This window comes from Topomyia yanbarensis, chromosome 3 (assembly GCF_030247195.1).
Source record: "Topomyia yanbarensis strain Yona2022 chromosome 3, ASM3024719v1, whole genome shotgun sequence".
Classification (NCBI taxonomy): Eukaryota; Metazoa; Arthropoda; class Insecta; order Diptera; family Culicidae; genus Topomyia; species Topomyia yanbarensis.
In genome coordinates this window covers 94,247,294-94,265,782 of record NC_080672.1, presented here as the reverse complement: position 1 = coordinate 94,265,782, position 18,489 = coordinate 94,247,294, and the positions used below count along the sequence as shown (strand labels likewise).

Genomic DNA, 18,489 nt, shown 5'->3' with positions numbered 1-18,489 from the left:
TCCGTATATTTTCACTATCCGCTTCCTCCGTACATTGCTCGGATTTTTTTTAGAAGAATAAAAATAAATAGTAAGTGCGCAGTGCAGTTAGAATCCAGTTTTTAGTGCCACAAGCCATAACAAAAGCGCAAAAATGTCGTTTGATGTTGATGCAGCATACAAAAATGACTATTTGGTGAAATAATGCACACTAAAAATGTATGTCATATTGATGTTGTAAATACTGCTTCCATGTTCCGCTTTGATTTTAGTTTCTCAATTCGAAATTAATTTTCGAAATAAAACGATTTTTACTTCAAAATGATCGGTGGATGGGCTCTGTTCGACATTATTCCCATTAGATCTATGTGTTACTATGTTTTAATTGACGCAAGGTTTTACTGTATCGATTTTGTTGGCTATTTTCGGCGAAATTAATGGAATTGAAAGACGGATAGGCATTCTAGAACAAATCAGTTATAAACTTAGAATGGAAAACTTAGACTAGGCAGACTCATATTGGCATGTTAGAAAGGAAATGTGGAAAAGTTTTTGCCTTTTGCTGATAGGAGTTGGGCTTTCCACACAAGTCTACCACATGATCGTTGATAGAACATATCGCATCATGTTTTACCGCCGATGACAGTTTTTTTAATGTAAAAATTGCCTTTGCAATAAAATAGTGTGTAGAAACAACAAATTTTATTATAATTTGGATGTTACTTTTATATCATTTCTAATTCTCGCCAAACATATGTTTACGGCTTAAAAGCCAACTGTCAAAATTCTCTTTGAAAGGAAATTCTGGACAAACCGTTACTGGCCAAACACAGTTCATAGCAGTTAATAAAAGAGAAAACTTTTCTCTTTTGTTTACTACCAATATCTGTGCTTGGCGGGTAACAGTTTGTCCGGAATTTCCTTTCAAGGAGAATTTTGACAAGTGGCTTTAAAACCGTTTATCGAGAATTCTTTTACTGTGTTTTTTATTGTAATGTTACAATGAAAATCGTATTTTCGCCATAAGTTTTTATTCGGGATGTTTGCACATTTAATGTCTTCAAAATGAAGACATATCTTTACACCTGGCATCACTGGTCAGAAGTTCCGAACGTTTGCGAACGAATATGTAACGGCGCGTAACGCTTGCAACAGAATCCACTTCCGATGAGTGTTTTGTTTGTTTTGAATCTTGACAGTTCCACTCCTGCGAGAATGGTGTGCGTGACAATTTGAATACATCACATCACCACGGCACTTGCGGATTGAAAGCAGCGGGAGATATTCCTCTCTCCCACACAGTGCAAGAGCTTCAAGTAAAATATTCGAGAATATCAGTTTTTTTAACACTACCAACGTTATCTTTCAAATCGAGTTTGTTTCCGAGCAAGTTCACATCGTGTGGTGCTGCGGTGGTTTTTCGAGATTCCCGATCAACTGCGTAAGGTAGAAAATAATAATTGATCAGCTATTCCAAGGTGTTTTTTTCGCTGCTATCTATATTTCGAATTGCGATTCCGTGGTGCACTCGTTTGCGAAAAATTGATTCTTGGTGCCCTGCTCCCTGTGTGTGTTGCTTGCCCAACAGCATTAGGACGTAGCCATTCCGCGCAGTGAATCCGGTGGTAAAAGTGGAAAAAATCAATTACATCAGATTAGTGCAAAAATTTCCAGCTATTTTACTGTTGCAAGAGGGGCAAAGAAAAAGCTGGTTGAAGCAAAACGCGCGTGAGGGGTGCAAAAAAGTGGTCCGTTTCGAGAAGGTGGTAGTGTTTCATTGTCTGGGCTGGCAAACAACGTCAGCGATCCGGTTCATCAGAAAGAGTGCTGTGGTGGAAAAATAATTGAACCTACAGTACCTGCTAGATAGCAGCATCGCCATACAAAAGTATAGAACGAAAAGCATCCTAGCCAGCCGATTGTTTTAATCTCTGCAGGAGAACTCGGTGAGTATGTAGCAGTCGATCGTATTGGGGGGCCACCCGTAACATTGCATTAGTAACTGTTCGAAAAATCAACCCGTCGTACTGCTGAATAAGACATTGTTCCAGGGAGTAACAGTTACTCTATTTTTATCGGCTGACGGCGTTTCAATAATGAAATTTTACGCTGAAATGATACAACTTGTTAGAGTGAAATGATGTATCGGTAAACGATCATTACGATTGTACATCATTTTCCGGGAGGAATTATTTGCCGGAATACTGTTTTATGGAATGTGCTGATTTTTTGAAAAATCCCCGAATATTAGAGTGCTTACAGAGTGGTCGCGAAGATGAGCAGCGGGTGGTACTGACAGCAGGATGCGAGATGCGAAAAACCTGCGACCTGTAAGCGACCTTATTCTCGGAAGCTTATTTATTAAATGCATATTTAGTATTCTTTGTTTTTTATCATAAGCACAACTCTGGAAGCTATCGTAGTAAAAGTTGTACCACCTATCAACATAACAATAACAAATATATATCTGCCACCCCGACAAACCATAGCTAAAACTGAAATCAAGTATCTTGTAAAAAATACGGTCGAGCCTTTTCTGCTGGTAGGCGACATAAACGCACACCACCCCAGCTGATCCGGGGTCCGAATTCTGCAGCTCCAGCAAAACGGTCCTGGAAGAAGCCTTTGATGAGTATGATCTGGTAGTTAACAACGGAGAGTCATCTTGTATCGATTTCGCCTGCTGCTCCACACAATTGGCAGGAGACTTAGAGTAGTCACTCGTCGACCTTATCCGTAGTAGTGATTACTCGTTACACTTCCGGAAACCACCCCACGATGTCCCCCAGCATGTCATTTTCCCGACACAGAAAACAAATTGAAGCTCAGCCATCGATAATTCCCGAAACAAACGACGCAGATTATCAGTTATTTACGATAAACGAATTAGACGAAGCTTTGTATGGACTAAAGGCGTCTTCTTCAGGAGAAGATGGAGTCCACTACGTGATGATAATCCATCTGCCATCAGTTTAAATAAGCAAACTGGAAATGAACGAAGTCCCGATCCCCGGAAACAGTACGCACACAAGTGCCTTGGAGTAACTTTCGACCAAAACCTCTCATTCCGAAAGCATGTGGAGTAAATAAGAGGAGCTTGCAAGCACAGACTACAGTTCCTTCGATGCGTGGCCAACAGATTCTGGGGAGGCGATAGAGCGACGATCACGAAACTGTACAAAGCAAACACTCGAAAAAATCCTGTAGGCAGCGCCAATCGTCTCTTATGTTCAGGATTCAACACTGAGGAGACTCGATAGCCTACACAATGCCGGTCTCAGAGTGATTATAGTCCCATCCTTCCTGGGATCCCCAACCTTCGAGCGTTGCTACAACAACGTACAGCAATGTATGCGGCAAACAGAAAAGCGCGTAGGGGAAAACAGCATTAACAATGAACATGCGCAACACAATGAGAGCCACGACGAGCAAACTAATACCTCCCACAACGAAACGACTGCGAACAGCGATTCCAGCTTTGGGGCAACTCAAAACTAGTCACAACACCGACAAAAACAGCAAGAACTACCTATGCTAAGCATCTTCACACTCCCCCTGCAAGAGAACTCGAATTCACGTGGATAAAAGCTTTCTTCAAGCAGTCCAAGAAGCATCCAGCAACGTAGTTATTCGCACGGTACCAGTTGGGGTACGAGTAACCATAGGAAAGATCGGGTAACCAACTGCGGTGGGACCATGGTCGTATGCTGACAGGGAAGGGGGGCTCCTCTTTTCGGAGGGTGAGTCCGTCTGTTCCCCATGTTAGGGGCAGCTCAAAACAGAGTCTGTTCTCCATGTTAGGGGCAGCCGATGTGTCAGCGTGGGACTCTAAACAGAGCTGACACGATGGTCCTCCGGCGAGACAGGGGATTGGGGAAGGCCCAACAAGCCGCCCTGGAAAACTAACCGTTACGAACAATGCAGAGAAAAATACGTATCGGAATAATCGGCAAAGACCTACGCGACGAAATAAGGACTACGATTGGAAACTCGGAACATGGAACTGCAGGTCACTTTGCTTTCCAGCTTTCGACAGGATAATCTACGACCAACTCCAACCACGCAATTTTGAACTTTGCTTGACAGGACAAAAGGTATGGAAAAGTGGACATCGGGCGGCTACTTTTTACCAGAGCAGTGGCACCATCAATGAGCTGGGAACCGGTTTTGTAGTACTGGGTAGGATCCGTCAACGAGTGATTGAACAAACTCCGATCAACGCAAGGATGTGTAAGTTGAGGATCAAAGGCCGTTTCTTCGACTACAGCATCATTAACGTACACTGCCCACACGATGGAAGGTCCGACGACGAGAAGGAAGCGTTCTATGCGAAGCTGGAGGAGGTACGACGGCTGTTGGCAACGGGACGTGAAAATCGTCATCGGTGATATGAACGCTCAGGTAGGACGGGAGGCAATGTTTAGACCTGTAATCGGGCCAAATAGCTTGCATACCATATCGAATGACAACGGCCAACGGTGCGTGAACTTAGCAGCCTCCCATGGCATGGTAGTCCGAAGTACCTTCTTCCCTCGCAAAGATATCCACAATCCATCGACAGGCGATTCTTCTCTGATATCACCAACGTTCGTACCTAACGCATCGCGAATATAGATACGGACCACTACCTAGTTGCAGTATGCATGCGCTCAAAACTCTCGACGGTATGCAACACTCATCGTAGTCGGACGCCAAGGCCCAACATCGCACTTCGGGACGCCGGGATTGTCCAAGACATATAGACACAGCGGCTGGAAGCAGCACTACCCACGGAAGAACAGCTGGACGCAGCTACTCTTGAGGTTGGCTGGAGGGAGACCCGTTCCGTCATAGAAAGTACTGCTATAACGGCACTAGTTATAGCGATTCCGAATCGAGGAAACGACTGGTTCGATGACGAATGTAAGCAGTTAATAGAGGAGAAGAAAGCAGCACGGAACGAGACAAAATGTGGAGCGTTACAAACAAGCACGGAACAGGCAAACCCCGGTCCTCCGGAGAAAGAAGCGCCAACAGGAAGAACGAGTTTGCGAAGCGATGAAACAACTGTACCGCGTTAACGACACACGAAAGTTCTACGAGAAGCTGAACAGTTCACGCAAAGGTTACGTTCCGCAAGCCGATATGTGCAGGGACTTAGACGACAACCTTCTTACGAACGAGTATGAGGTGATTGTGAGGTGGAAGCAGTACTATGACGAGCACCTCAACGGTGAAGCAGTAGAGGATGAAGGCGGTATGGCAACGGATCTTGGAGTACGTGCAGAGGACAATAGGCCCCTATTCTTCAAGAAGTCAAGGAGGAGATCGGTCGGCTGAAAAACAACAAAGCTGCCGGTGTAGATCAACTACCCAGTGAGCTATTAAAATATGGTGATGAAACACTGGCTTGAGCGCTGCACTGGGTAATCGCTAAAATTTGGGAGGAAGAGATTCTCCCGGAGGAGTGGATGGAGGGTGTCGTTCGCCCAATCTACAAAAAGGTGACAAGTTGGATTGCTGCAACTACCGCGCGATCACACTACTTAGCGCTGCCTAAAAGGTCCTCTCCCAATTTTTTTGCCGCCGGTTGTCACCATTTGCAAGGGAGTTCGTGGGGCACTACCAAGCGGGATTCATGGGTTCCCTGCGTCTTCGCGAACTAAATATTCGCGATTCGGCGGGCTCTGCAGAAGTGCCGCGAATGCAACGTGCCCACACATCATTTGTTCATCGATTTCAAATCGGCGTATGACGCAATCGATCGAGATCAGCTATGGTGATAATGTACGAGTAAGGATCTCCGGATAAGCTAACACGATTAGTCAAAGCGACGATGGATCGGGTGATGTGCGTTGTTCGAGTATCAGGGACACTCGAGTCCCTTTGAATCTCAAAAGGGGTTACGGCAAGGTGATGGTCTATCTTGCCTGCTGTTCAACGTTGCGTTAGAAGGTGTAATAAGGACAGCGGGGATAGACACGAGTGGCACGATCTTCAGGATGTCCGTCCAGCTTCCTGGCTTTGCCGACGGCATTGACATAAAGGCACCGAACTTTGAGGCGATGTCGGAAACGTACATCAGGCTGAAAACTGAAGCCAGCAGGATTGGACTTGCCATCAACGTTTCGAAGACAAAATACATGAGAGGAAGAGGTTCTAGAGACGACAATGTGAACCTCCCATCCCGAGTTCGGATTGACGGTGAAGAAATCGAGATGGTCGACGAATTCGTGTATTTGGGCTCACTGGTAACCGCCGACAATGATACCAGCAGAGAATTTCAGAGACGGATCTTGGCGGGAAATCGTGCCTACTTTGGACTCCGGAGGACGCTCCGGTCGAACAAAATTCGCTGCCGCACGAAGTTAATTATATACAGGACGCTGATTAGACCGGTGGTCCTATACGGCCACGAGACCTGGACTATGCTCGTGGAGGACCAACGCGCCCTTGGAGTTTTCGAACGAAAGGCGTTGCGTACCATCTACGATGGCGGGCAGATGGAAAACGGAACGTGGCACAGTCAAATGAACCATGGCTTGCGTCTGCTGCTGGAAGAACCATCCATCGCGCATACCGCAAAAATAGGACGTTTGCGGTGGGCTGGACACGTCGTAAGAATGTCGGACGACGAGTCGGTGAAGATGGTTCTTGAGGGCGACACTACAGGAACAGGAAAACGGGGCGCACAGCGAACACGGTGGATCGACCAGATAGAGGACGACCTGCGGACCCTTCGAAGACAGCGAGGCTAGCGACAAGCAGCAATGGACCGAGTGGAGTGGAGACGGCTTCTCTGTATGCAGCAAGAGACAACAAGGCTCTACAATCTTGTAAATAGAATTGTATCCCTAGTTTTAAGATATCTGTGAAATTTCTCAAAAAAATATTTGTTCCCCCTTTTGTGTACTAAACTATATTGTTAGTTTTAAGATAACTCTAAAATATTTCATAAAATACCATTGCTCGCCCTCTTGTATATTAAACTAAATCCCTTGTTTTAAAATTTTTCATAAAAATCTTTTGGCCCTCTCTTGTATATTGAATCTTATTTCTAGTTTTAAGATAGCTGTAAACTTTCTTTTCTTTTGTAAAAAAAATATTTCAACATTGTAACCTCCTAGCAAATACAAATTAAATACGTCAAGGTCCCATACCAAAGGGAAATCATTATTTGGCTCTCCGAAAACTAGATTTAATGAACCCTATGCATGGATTTTGCTTGAGAACTAACAAACACTGAAAAATAATAAGAAATGGCAACATATTTTGATAAATCCGATCAGAGCATGCCGTTCTTAAGTTTATTTTTATATTGATATATGTTTGTTTCTGTGCAGATTTATGATTCAATATCGTTTCATATATGCTGAAAATAATTCGTGCAGTGGCTGGAACCTAAAATCGACCCTGTCCAGCCATCAATTTTCTACGATCGTTCCGGGAGCATATAATATTATGTCTGTTGAAAAAACTACACCGGCCTGGTGTGAGAAATGCAACAAGTTCACCCCCACTAATCAAAAGAGTCGTGTGGCTGATCTGCCGAAAATTCTATCGGTTAACTGCGGTCTGGAGACGAACAAAGAACTTGAGTAAATATCTAAAGAAATAAGTGCCGCGACACTCTGCCCAAGTGTCTAGCGATGGTGATTCGCGGAATGGTGCAAAGTAGGTAATGGGAAAATGTGCCGTTACGGGATGCACTGCTCTCGGGTAGATTGTCACATTTTCCATCCGAGGTGAGATTCCTTGAGCCTGAATATTGTTCCAACAGGTCCTATGATATTTTACGCTGTTATTACAGATTACACCCACCGTCGTTCAACTCGAATGCGTCTAATCAAGGTCAGCAGAAATAGTGGGTCCCGCTAGGCTTCCGAATGACATTGGATGAGAGAGAATTTGGAAATTGCATCGTTGAAAACTGCTTCCAGCTGCTATGAAGGTTCTGATGCTCACGAAAGCTGCAAACTAAGTGAGTCAGAACAAATTTCGTAGTAGCGACAATTTGAAATCGCTTGTCGGTAGCTGTTTGCTGCATCAATGACAGAGCTCAGAGTATAATCTGGTAGCTTTGGTGCATGTACCAAAAAGCTATCATGATCTCAAAACGGATCGAGGTGGAGGAGACTGGTACATATTCGATGAATTTAATATTTCCCCGGTGTCCATGCAGGGTTTGATTTACACTGGATTGGAAAGTTCCTTGCGTTGTGTTTTACACCAGTACCGCACTCAGGAAGAAACAAGAAGAGAACAAGGCATGTTTGATTCAGTACGTAAATCCATTCGCAAATGATATATTACCGAACCAAACTCCGGTGAAATCTGAGGTGACAAACATTTTAAACCGTTGAGTAAAAATTAGATCTTTCAGTCGGGTGACTTGGTAGCAATGGATACTTTGAATCGGGAGGAAAGTGAAATCCAGTCCGATGGTAAAATGTCCACCGTAAAACCTCGTCACATGAGTGTGGCTAGGATTACGTGTATCCGCGGACAAGGTAAAGATGAACGAGTACTCTTCGTCGACGATTACATCTCCACTCAGGAGCAGGTTGTCGACTATCCGACAAAATTCTTTGAAATTAAACAAGGCGATCTGGATGCTAACTTTAGCTACAAGAGACCGACGACGCTGAAAAAGTCCTACCAAAAATACACTATCTGGTGGAAAGTGGTGTCATCTTCGTCGGACATGGATTCAAGAACGATTTTCGCGTGATCAATATAATTGTTCCGCCGGAGCAAGTGGTTGACACGAGTTACCTGTTTCATCTCCCTATCATCGCACGGTGTCGCATCGCTTCTTGACATGGCAATTCCTCGGGATCAAGATCCAATCCGAGACACACGATTCCGTTGAGGATGCCCGGACAGTGCTTTTGCTGTACAAGTACTATCTCAAACTGAATGCTAAGGATGAGTTTACTATGGCGCTGGCGAACCTGTACGAAACCAGCAAGAAGTTTCAGTGGAAAGTGCAGGATTATTGATGTACCGTGCTGAGGAATAGTATTTTCCCTATCCTACAAGAGATTTGAATGTTTATTTGTTGCTTGGATTTGGAAAATATTGCAAAACGCAGAAAAAAAGATTTGTAGGTTAAAAATATGCATTAAATTCAATAAATAAAATTATTGGTCGGGAGACAAATTTATTTTTTGAATTCAATAAAATTTGTTTCAATAAAAATAATTGATCCGCAAGACCATAATTTGATGTTGGAACGGTCTATCCCTGTGAATGAGCATAGGAAGGGCAATTGATTGATTTACACATGATGATTATACGCGCATGAATAATGAGTCTTTACCCAGATAGATTCAGCGTCTTTAATAAAAAATAAACACAATTTGCTCGCATTTACTTTGAGGATAATGCGTCTTGTCCAGGACCAGCGGCGAGGCAAACCACCGATCGAACAGAGCATCCTTTGGCAGATGACCTCGAACTCCTTCCGTCACTTGCCGAAATTGATCAAGCCATCCTGTAACGTAATAGGCATGGCAGCATGAATCAATGAATCATCGTTAGGTCTGTCAGGAATGTCCCCAGATAAGGAAGGGTTCCGTAGCTAATTAACATGTTTTGCTTCTGAAATACCTTCTGCAGATGGCGGTCTTTCTCGCCTACCGTGTCGGCAAACGCATCAGCGGTTCCTGTTGGGCTCAGGCGTTATTATCCTCGGAAAATATCCGAGCAAATTCGGTGTAGAGTTCCAGTTGTTCTCGAAGCAGCACGGCCCAGGAGAAGTTTTTCAACAGTCGATGCTCCTGTGCAATGTCAATCCAAGTGGACATGAGAAGGGCTCGTCCCTAGTAAAAAAATAGCTCGTTAGAATACAAATTCAGTTAAGATATAGTTAGTCTTACCTGCGGTTTCAGCTGCGGTTCGATAAGCATTTCACCCGGAAGGAAACCGCATTGAACTGAGTAATGGTGGCGAGTACTGATCCGCACTCGTGCTTGTCCCTGTTGGCGATCACACGTATCACCCACTTGAACAGTTTCATATCCATTCGGGTCAGCTGTTCGGCAAAGTGCTTCACGGGAATTTCGGGGAATCGATACGAGTTCATCAGATGCGATGGTGGTCCCCGGAAGGCAGGTTGTAAATATTCCAAAAACTCCAAACTAGTCGGTCAGATCATGATAATAACTGGACCTTGGCAATGGCGAGGGTTTTCTACTGTTCTTGTTTGGCCTATTGGTACACCTGGTCGAAGATAAATGATTGGAATGGGTTGGTTTTAACAAATATCAGTTGAACTCACCTAACGTGTATTTCTGAATTTTGCAACCTTTTTGATGTGAACGCCAGAAGCCTTTACAAGCTTTCCGTATCCAAACCTTCGGGGAATCCATCCAGCCAAACGTGCAGAACTGAGACTATAATGTCAGAGCAGATAGTTTATTCCTGAAGCGGAGTTTTGAACTGTTCACTTTTGAACAAACTGATCGTTCAGCGCATCCGAGGGCAATAGTGCCGCTGGTTCCGAATATAGTTTCTCGTACTGGTCCAGGAGCAATCCCAGGACATTCTCCGGTTGGGCAAATGTTCGGTAGGTGGTAAGGAACACATTTACAAAGGTAACCTCCAATTCTCCGTCATCCATCGTCAGGGCATCCACTAGTCGTGAGAGGGTGGCTGCCTTTATGAACCGAACTTGCACGGTTTCCATTTCAGGTGCGATATTTCATCTTCAGAGTCTTGCTGTAAATGAAATGGACAAAATGGATAGTTTTGGTTATAGATTTGTTGGAAGAGATGTGGTGGTATTTTTTAAACATACCAGATTTCCAAGAACCGTGCGTGTTGGACGTTGCAGTGCGTGCCGAAAGTATGTGGATGACTAAAAAAACCAAAATTGGTAGAGTTGGTCGAGTTTTTAAGTGTCATCAGCTGTCCAACTGAGTCACTGAATGGGACAAAAAATTGGGCACCTGTTACCTAATATTTTAAATTCCGACAGGTTATCGAATCAGGTAGAAAAAGAACTTTTCACCTGGTTCCTTTAGTTTCAGTGTCTCTCCAGAATCTGTATTTAACGTCATACGTGGAGCTGCGGGTAGAAAGATTTTAAGACAATGTGCGAAAATAACCACCTACCTCCTCAAAGCTGGAACAATCCCATCCTTGAGCTGCAGATTAGAAATTCTTTTTCATAAGTAATATCTTTTTTCAATAAACGATTATTGAAGAAAACTTACATTTTCGTCAACAGGTAACCAACACAATTGCATGTGTCAATCGTTGCTAAACAAATTCATCCGTGCAACCAGTTTTAACACTATTTCATCAAAGCACACTGTCACTTTGACAGTGTACCTCGGTGTACCATTGGGTAGCTTAAAACGTGTCCTCGAAAAATCGTTAGCGCATTCCGTATTAACATATTTGTATTTGCTCCTAGTTTTAAGATATCCAAAATGTAAAAACAAAAGAATTTGGCACCGCCAAGCTAACGCATTTGTGCCTATCAAATAAACGAAATGAATAAAAAAACAAGGCTCTACAATCTAAATTAATTGGTTTAATCAGTTTTCAAAAATATTTCAAGACGACAAAGGTATACCAAAATATCGTTTTTTACCGTTAAATGAAGCTGTTCCTGGCAGCACTGTTCCAGCGGAATTCAATCGGAGTGGTGCTCAAATGAAAGATAATATTCCGTTTTTAGCTTCAATTGATTTTGTGACCTAATCTCACATTAATGAGAAGATATAGCTGTTCAAAAACATTGTTGTCTACAAAAAAACATGGGCATGAAAGGATTAACTAAAAATATCCAATATTTTTTTTTGCAATTCACACTGGAGCAACGAACAAAATTCGTTCCGAGCAATTTGCGCCACCGTACAGTCGTCACTTCGGTGACGTAAAACTAACGCCAAAAGAAAAACGATATGCTCAGCTACACGGAAATTCGCGACATCCGTGCATCCTTTAGTGGATTTTTTTCCGTCGAAAGAAAATTTATTTACCTTCAAGCGGTTGCTCGTGTGGGTTCGTTTTTCTCTACTCAAGTGCTCTCTACCCCATCCCATCCCACTCACTCCAACGCCAACGGTTGGTTAGGCTGTCTATCTAGCTAGAACATACAACAGAAATTATCGATCGACGTGTTGTTTCTTTCTTTCGGTCAGTAGGTAATGTGCTGGTTGGTGCCTCGTCTCACCGCGCGGTTCATTCATTGTTGGCTCGTTCGCGTTAGTCTACGTGGGGCCGCGTTCGGTATGTTTGGTAAAAGTGCTGATGAAGTGTTACGGTATTCGTAGCTCGTGGGTGGACCGTTTGTGTGTCTTTTTTTGCTGTTTTTATAGGCTGTGGATCCTTTGGGCTACATCAGGAAGGAAAACTTTAAGCCTATGTTTGGGGAACATTTCTTTTTGGTCATATTTAAAGATACAGTTGGGATGAACTGGTTTTGATTTCGGTGATCTGCATATTACATTGTTTTATAGCATGTATCACACAAGACTATCTGGTAAAGTGACAAGAAATAATAACCTCCATAGATCGTTTGCTGGCCACTAGGAGTAATTTCAAATTTTTATCAAATCAGACAAATCGACATAGATCTTTCATTAGGGCTTAAATCGCAAATGTAAACAAACTGCGTTTGCGCTATTATGACATTATGCGATAAAAATACTACAAGATTGGGGTGAAAGAGGGAAGCCCGTTTGGCATAAAGTCATTTGGCATAACGTCATTTAGCATAAAGTCGTTTGGCATAAAGCCACTTGGCATAACCATAGCAAGAGTCGAGTGGTCGTTTGGCATAAAGCCATTTGCCATAAAGGTCATTTAGCATAATCTACTAAAACAAAACTGAAGATAGATTGCCATTTGGCATAAAGCCATTTGGCATAATAACCATTTGGCTTAAAGCCATTTGGCATAATGGTAATTAAACCTAATTACTCAGGTGTAGACCTGTAGGTCAATAACTGAAATAATAGATCACCAAATCGGCAATATTCTGGGATGCAGTTTCCCGAAATATCATTGCCCGAAATGAACTATACCAATTATCCGAATTTTCCGTAAATTCAATAAAACTTCACTACCCATGATCGCAAATCAGTCCTATAAAGATAGGAAATCCCATAGAAAACGGACAAATATGCAATCATGGGCAGTACTGCCATTGCACATTGCACTTTTTGAGAAGACCTATTATGCAGCCAACATTTTTCTTTTTTCTTTGAACATGAACATTTTTTTTTTAATTTCATTGATTTTAAATGCAACTAAGAATTTCTAAGCGTTCACATTCACCTGAATATAGTCGATTCTTCGAAAATATTTTTGATTTCGATTATAACTTACATTGACATTTTGCCCTCTTTTATACATATATAGTAAATTGTCATTAGCTTTTGATTATTTTGTTTTGAGGTTTTTTTTCTTTCAAATATGAACTATTCTTGAGATTTTTCCTTCTTTTGAATTTAGGCTGCAAACAAATATAAGGCATCGAAAGAACAAAAAATTTGGAAAGCAAGATACCAATACCGTTGAAGATACTTTATATCACGAATTAAATTTCATATTATATAAATAGTAGTTTAGTTTAAAATGGTAGCAATCCAAATATTCGTAAATTCGCCATCCAAAAAAATATTTCGTTTTCGCAAATCCCTCCAATTTCCTTGGCCTGGTCTGTAGTTTGAAACTAACAGACTATCATATGAATAATAGATTACAATTACAGATTCCTTGTTGAATGACATTTCACGAATATAGGGGGCAGGCATAGCGTAGTTGGTTAATCGATTGCCTTGTACGCAGTTCATCTGGGATTTTTCTAACCCGAAGAGGCGAATGACCTTAAGGTTAAAACCTCTATAATCAAAATAAAAAAAAATCACGATTATGTTAACTTTCATATAAGATGACCAACATTGTTCTAAATACAAAAGTTTTCAAAGCACTCAAAGCAATTTCGTGCTTACTCTAGTTTTCTATGTAATCAATCTGACATTGAAATATTATTTTTCTCACTGAAGTTGATTCCTTCTTTCAAACATGAGCAGTTCTTGGAATCGCACTAAGTGCACATTTTGACGAAGGTTGATATCAACATTGCATTTAAACCAACACAAGCAACCAGAAGCTCGGAAAATACTTAAAAAGTACACATGCTCCTAGCGAATTTTCAAGCTTTACTGGAACTTGAAACTATCGGATAGGGAATCGGGTTATTTGGCATAACAGAAATTCGGCATAATTATTTTTAACTTCGGAAAACGGTAATTTGGCATAATTTGACAGTGATAACACTGAAAGTCATTTAACATAGCGGACATTTGGCATAATTATTTGCATCTTCAGGTAATGCCCTCTCGCAGGTTGATGGCCCTCTCGCAGGTTGATGGGATTGACGGTATTGTAAACATCATCAAGCCACAATATATTCAATAGAGTTATCTAAATATAAGGACCTTCGCTCTTTTTAGTTTGTATTTGCACCAAGTTCTACTACTAGAGGTTAATTAGTTCTCATGTTAATAATCCACCAAACATTATGACTACTGAGGATTTGATTTATATAAGAAGCCCGCTTCAAGATGTTGATTACAATACGCCTCGATAGTGGTGTGTCGAGGAGGCCGGGAGGGCTGATATGAGCCTTTTGTCTGTTCTATACCTTTCCTCTATTCACCAGCTCATAACCAACAATCAACCAGTAACAAATAGATAATTGAGAAAGGATGTGCTATGTGTGGTGATTGGCTATTCAAGTATTAGTAGTGTTTGAAGTACTAAGGTATGTCTCATGTGATGATCATAACTTCAGCTGTATCTTGTACCTATCTAATCTATTACGTCTCTCATATATTGTCTTTTATTTCTTCTTTTCGAGTCCTATACTGCCATTCTACACCCGCCTTCAGCTGGGTCAACAAAGATGGTGATAGTGAACGTCTTAACACTCACACATTCTCAAACGCGGTCTCAGCGGGAACCTACAAAAATGCCATCGTGCACGCGATTACGAATCGGTCACGTCCGAAAGTATCCTTGATCCTAGAAGCCTAGGTCCATGCCTTCAGCTGGACCAATTAAGAAAATACGCCCATACCTATTAGACAACACGTCTCATGGCGACATGATATAAACGATCCCACTCTCTGCCAGAATTCAAACCGCGCACTGAAAATTTAATAAACTCACGGTTCGCGCAACCATTCAAGAACACAGGTTACAAAATCACGTCAGCGCACAAACGTTAGAGCCCCTCGCGATTTTCCAAGCAACCTACGAACTCGCAAACATGATTACACCCCGGTGATAAGGTGAAAATCTCAGCACTCATAAACTTACCAACACGATCTCAAGTGTCAACCTACAAACTCCCGCGCTCGCGCCATCATGAATCGGGATCGTCCGGAAGTATCTATCCTCGGTACAAACAATCTAGGTCCTTGTTAATTATTAAAAAAAAATTAAATTGAAAAATAACTACCATATCCACTAGACAAAACGTTCCATGGCGACATGACCGGAAACTCTGGTGATATGGGGTAACTCTCTCCCTGTCAGAATGTGATCCGTACACCGAAAACTAAAGATCAGAATGACGGTCCGCGAATATATGAATCGCCGCAGGGTTTCAAAATCGAATTTATACACGCGAAGTCACATACACGCGAGCACACGCGACAAACACGTCAACATACGAACGCTTAAGCCCTTCGCGATCATCTACGCACACCTATGCCCGCGATCGCGTAAACTTGATAACACTGCGGCAGTTGTGTGAACGTTTTAGTACTTACGAAGTTACAAACGCGATCTCAAACGCCAACCCGCAAATACGCGATCATGAATCGGTCACGTCCGGAAATCTTTAACCTTCATTCTAGCAATTTAGGTCCATACATTCAGTTGGACCAATCAAAAAAAAAAAGCTCATATCCACTAGACCACGCGTTCTACGACGACATGATTGGGAACTCTAATGATATGGAAGAACCCACTTCCTTCTGGAATTTGAACCGTACCCAAAAAATTAAGTATCAGATTCACGGTCCGCGCGCGATCATTCTAGAACACACGCGAATATGCGAAAGGCACACGGTTATGAAATAGAATTTATGCACGCGAAGTTACACGTTAGCACACGCGACATACAAACGCACACGCGATCGAGCACGTTAACGTACAAATGTTCGAGCCCTTCGCGATGATACACGCGATCGCGAGTCCCTACGCCCGCACATATCTGAACCGTACAATGAATATCACATTCAGAATCACGGCCCGCTACAATTGGCCTATTGCAGTGTTTTATTGGGCGACATTGCCTGTCTCGTCTGCAAATTGTAGTATGTGTTTCTGACGGGGAGCCCTTCCGAGAACCTAGCTCTACAGCTCCAGTAGGACAACTCTCGAAAAAAAGGAAATGGTGTTCGAATGCTGAAGTTCAGATTTTCATTTTTATTTTGTAGACTAGTGTTATTATTAGCCCATCACAAAAGTTTTCAATCCTTGAAAAGTCATTGTACAAAGGTATTTTTTACAGAATTTTCAATTCAATTTTTCAAAAGATAAAGTTTTTCAGTGAACGTTTTTTTTAGTCAAGTCTCCCCACTGCGGGGAGACTCGACAAAAGCATGGGGAGACTTAACCAAGAGAATTTTGAAAAATCAGAGCAAAAAATAATGACATACAATATATTGTAATCATTTTTTTTCATATTGCTGAGATCCTTAGGTAGGAGTAAAAAATATAGAAGAGTTGCATTTCGACTTTTTTATTGCATTTCTTTTTAAGGATTAACCGTTGTGTCCAACAAAAAAACGCCTTTAACAGGCTTATGAGGGTACCGGTGCCCACAAATTGAAATGCTCATAACTATGGCTTCCTTTAACCGATTTGGACATTTTTAGATGTTTTGGATTCAAGAACTCGTCCACTTTTTGTTTCTCCCTCCCCAAGGTTTAGGGGTTTGACGGTAGTGCAAACATCATCAAGCATCAATTGCTTTAAGATGGGTATTGCATTACGCCTCGATAGTGGTGCATCGAGGAGACCGAGAGGGCTTATGCGCCTTTTTTTATGTTATATGTTTTTATCATACTCTGCACCTGCGCATACCAACGCTAAACCACTGATCTATGTGCGGTGTCGTGGCCGACTGGTGGATCGACGTAGATTGACTTTTGCTGTGTTCCATGTTTACAAATATTGTTCTGTTGGTGGTATTCGTAGACGGGACTCACGGAGGGAATCATTGTGTGTTCATTTATCGGTCGACTTCGTCATCAAGTATATACTAATTAAATTAATTTAATAATTAAATTAATTTAATTAAGTAGAATAAGTAGAAACCTATTAGTTGTAGCTTTGTGGTAATCGTAGTTTTTCGTACTAGTGTACAACTGTTATGCGCTAGTCGTATGTCTATCTATGTATGTATTCGTCTGAGTATTTGTGACAGTTGGGTCAGGGAATGGATGCAGAACTGACGTATATGATAGAATAGTGGGTAATACTTCTGGTGATCAATCTGAGCATTTGGTTCTATTCATTCGGAAAAGTCGGGTTAGATAAATTAGGGTAAAATATATTTACCGACGCACGTGAGTCATCCATTCCCGCCAGCATAGCATGATGAAAGTCTAACAGCATGGAATTGTCGTTAATGATAAATATGCAACATTTGCTGCATTTAGACGAGTTTGATTGCATGTTACATATGTTTCTCTATTCTACTTCATTAGTCTGTTTCTTTTGTACATCTATTAGTTTGATTTTCCATTATTTATGTATACCAAAATAGTATTGTTCAATTTATACACATCTAATCAAGTTTTTTGCATCTTTTTTCTTTATTCGGCATGTTATGATTCCTTTTATTGGTATATCTCTACTATACGCTATTTATACTCATATAGGTACAAACGCTCGTGGCCTTCGCGATAACACAAACCTGGCCATAAACGCGACCATGCAATTGCAATAATCCACATATACTTACGCCCGCCATTTCTCCTACATGAAAACACCCCGGTAGTTAAGTAAACGTGGCATCTTTAAACTTCCAAACGCGGTCTCAAACATTAACCCACCACTCGCGCGATCATGAAACGGTCACGTCCGAAAGTTTTACCAGTCTGGACTAAGGCCTTCAGTTGAACCAATCAAAAAAGTGACGCTCATATTCACTAAACAACACGTTCCATGGTGACATGACCTGGAACTCAAGTTTCTCCATAGGGAAACGAACTACCATCTGTACCATACACTAAAAATTAAGCATCAGATTCACGGTCCGCGCGCGATCGAACAAGAATACACGCTACATCATTATAAAAGCAAAATTATACACGCGAAGTCAAATACACGTGACAAACACGGTAATATACAAATGCTTGAGCCTTTCGTGACCATCCCCGGCACCTACACCCGCGATCTCGTAAACATGATAATATCCCGGTGATAAAGTGAATGTCTCAGCTCCTATAAATTTTCAAACGCTGTCTCAAGCGTGAACCTAAAAACTCACGC

General features: G+C 41.9%; 1 protein-coding gene across 8 annotated transcripts in view; it reads left to right on the top strand.

The window, feature by feature from the left end:
* Nucleotides 1-1,246: 1,246 nt before the first annotated feature.
* LOC131690506 (endophilin-A) overlaps nucleotides 1,247-18,489 on the top strand; it is a 190,580-nt gene continuing 173,337 nt past the window's right edge. For 6 of the 8 annotated variants that reach the window (XM_058976343.1, XM_058976341.1, XM_058976339.1 and 3 more), the window contains exon 1: nucleotides 1,247-1,925. The gene's annotated coding sequence lies outside the window, so the exon portion shown is untranslated. The remainder of the gene's footprint in view (nucleotides 1,926-18,489) is intronic. The other 2 variants (XM_058976345.1, XM_058976348.1) reach the window with 2 other exon arrangements.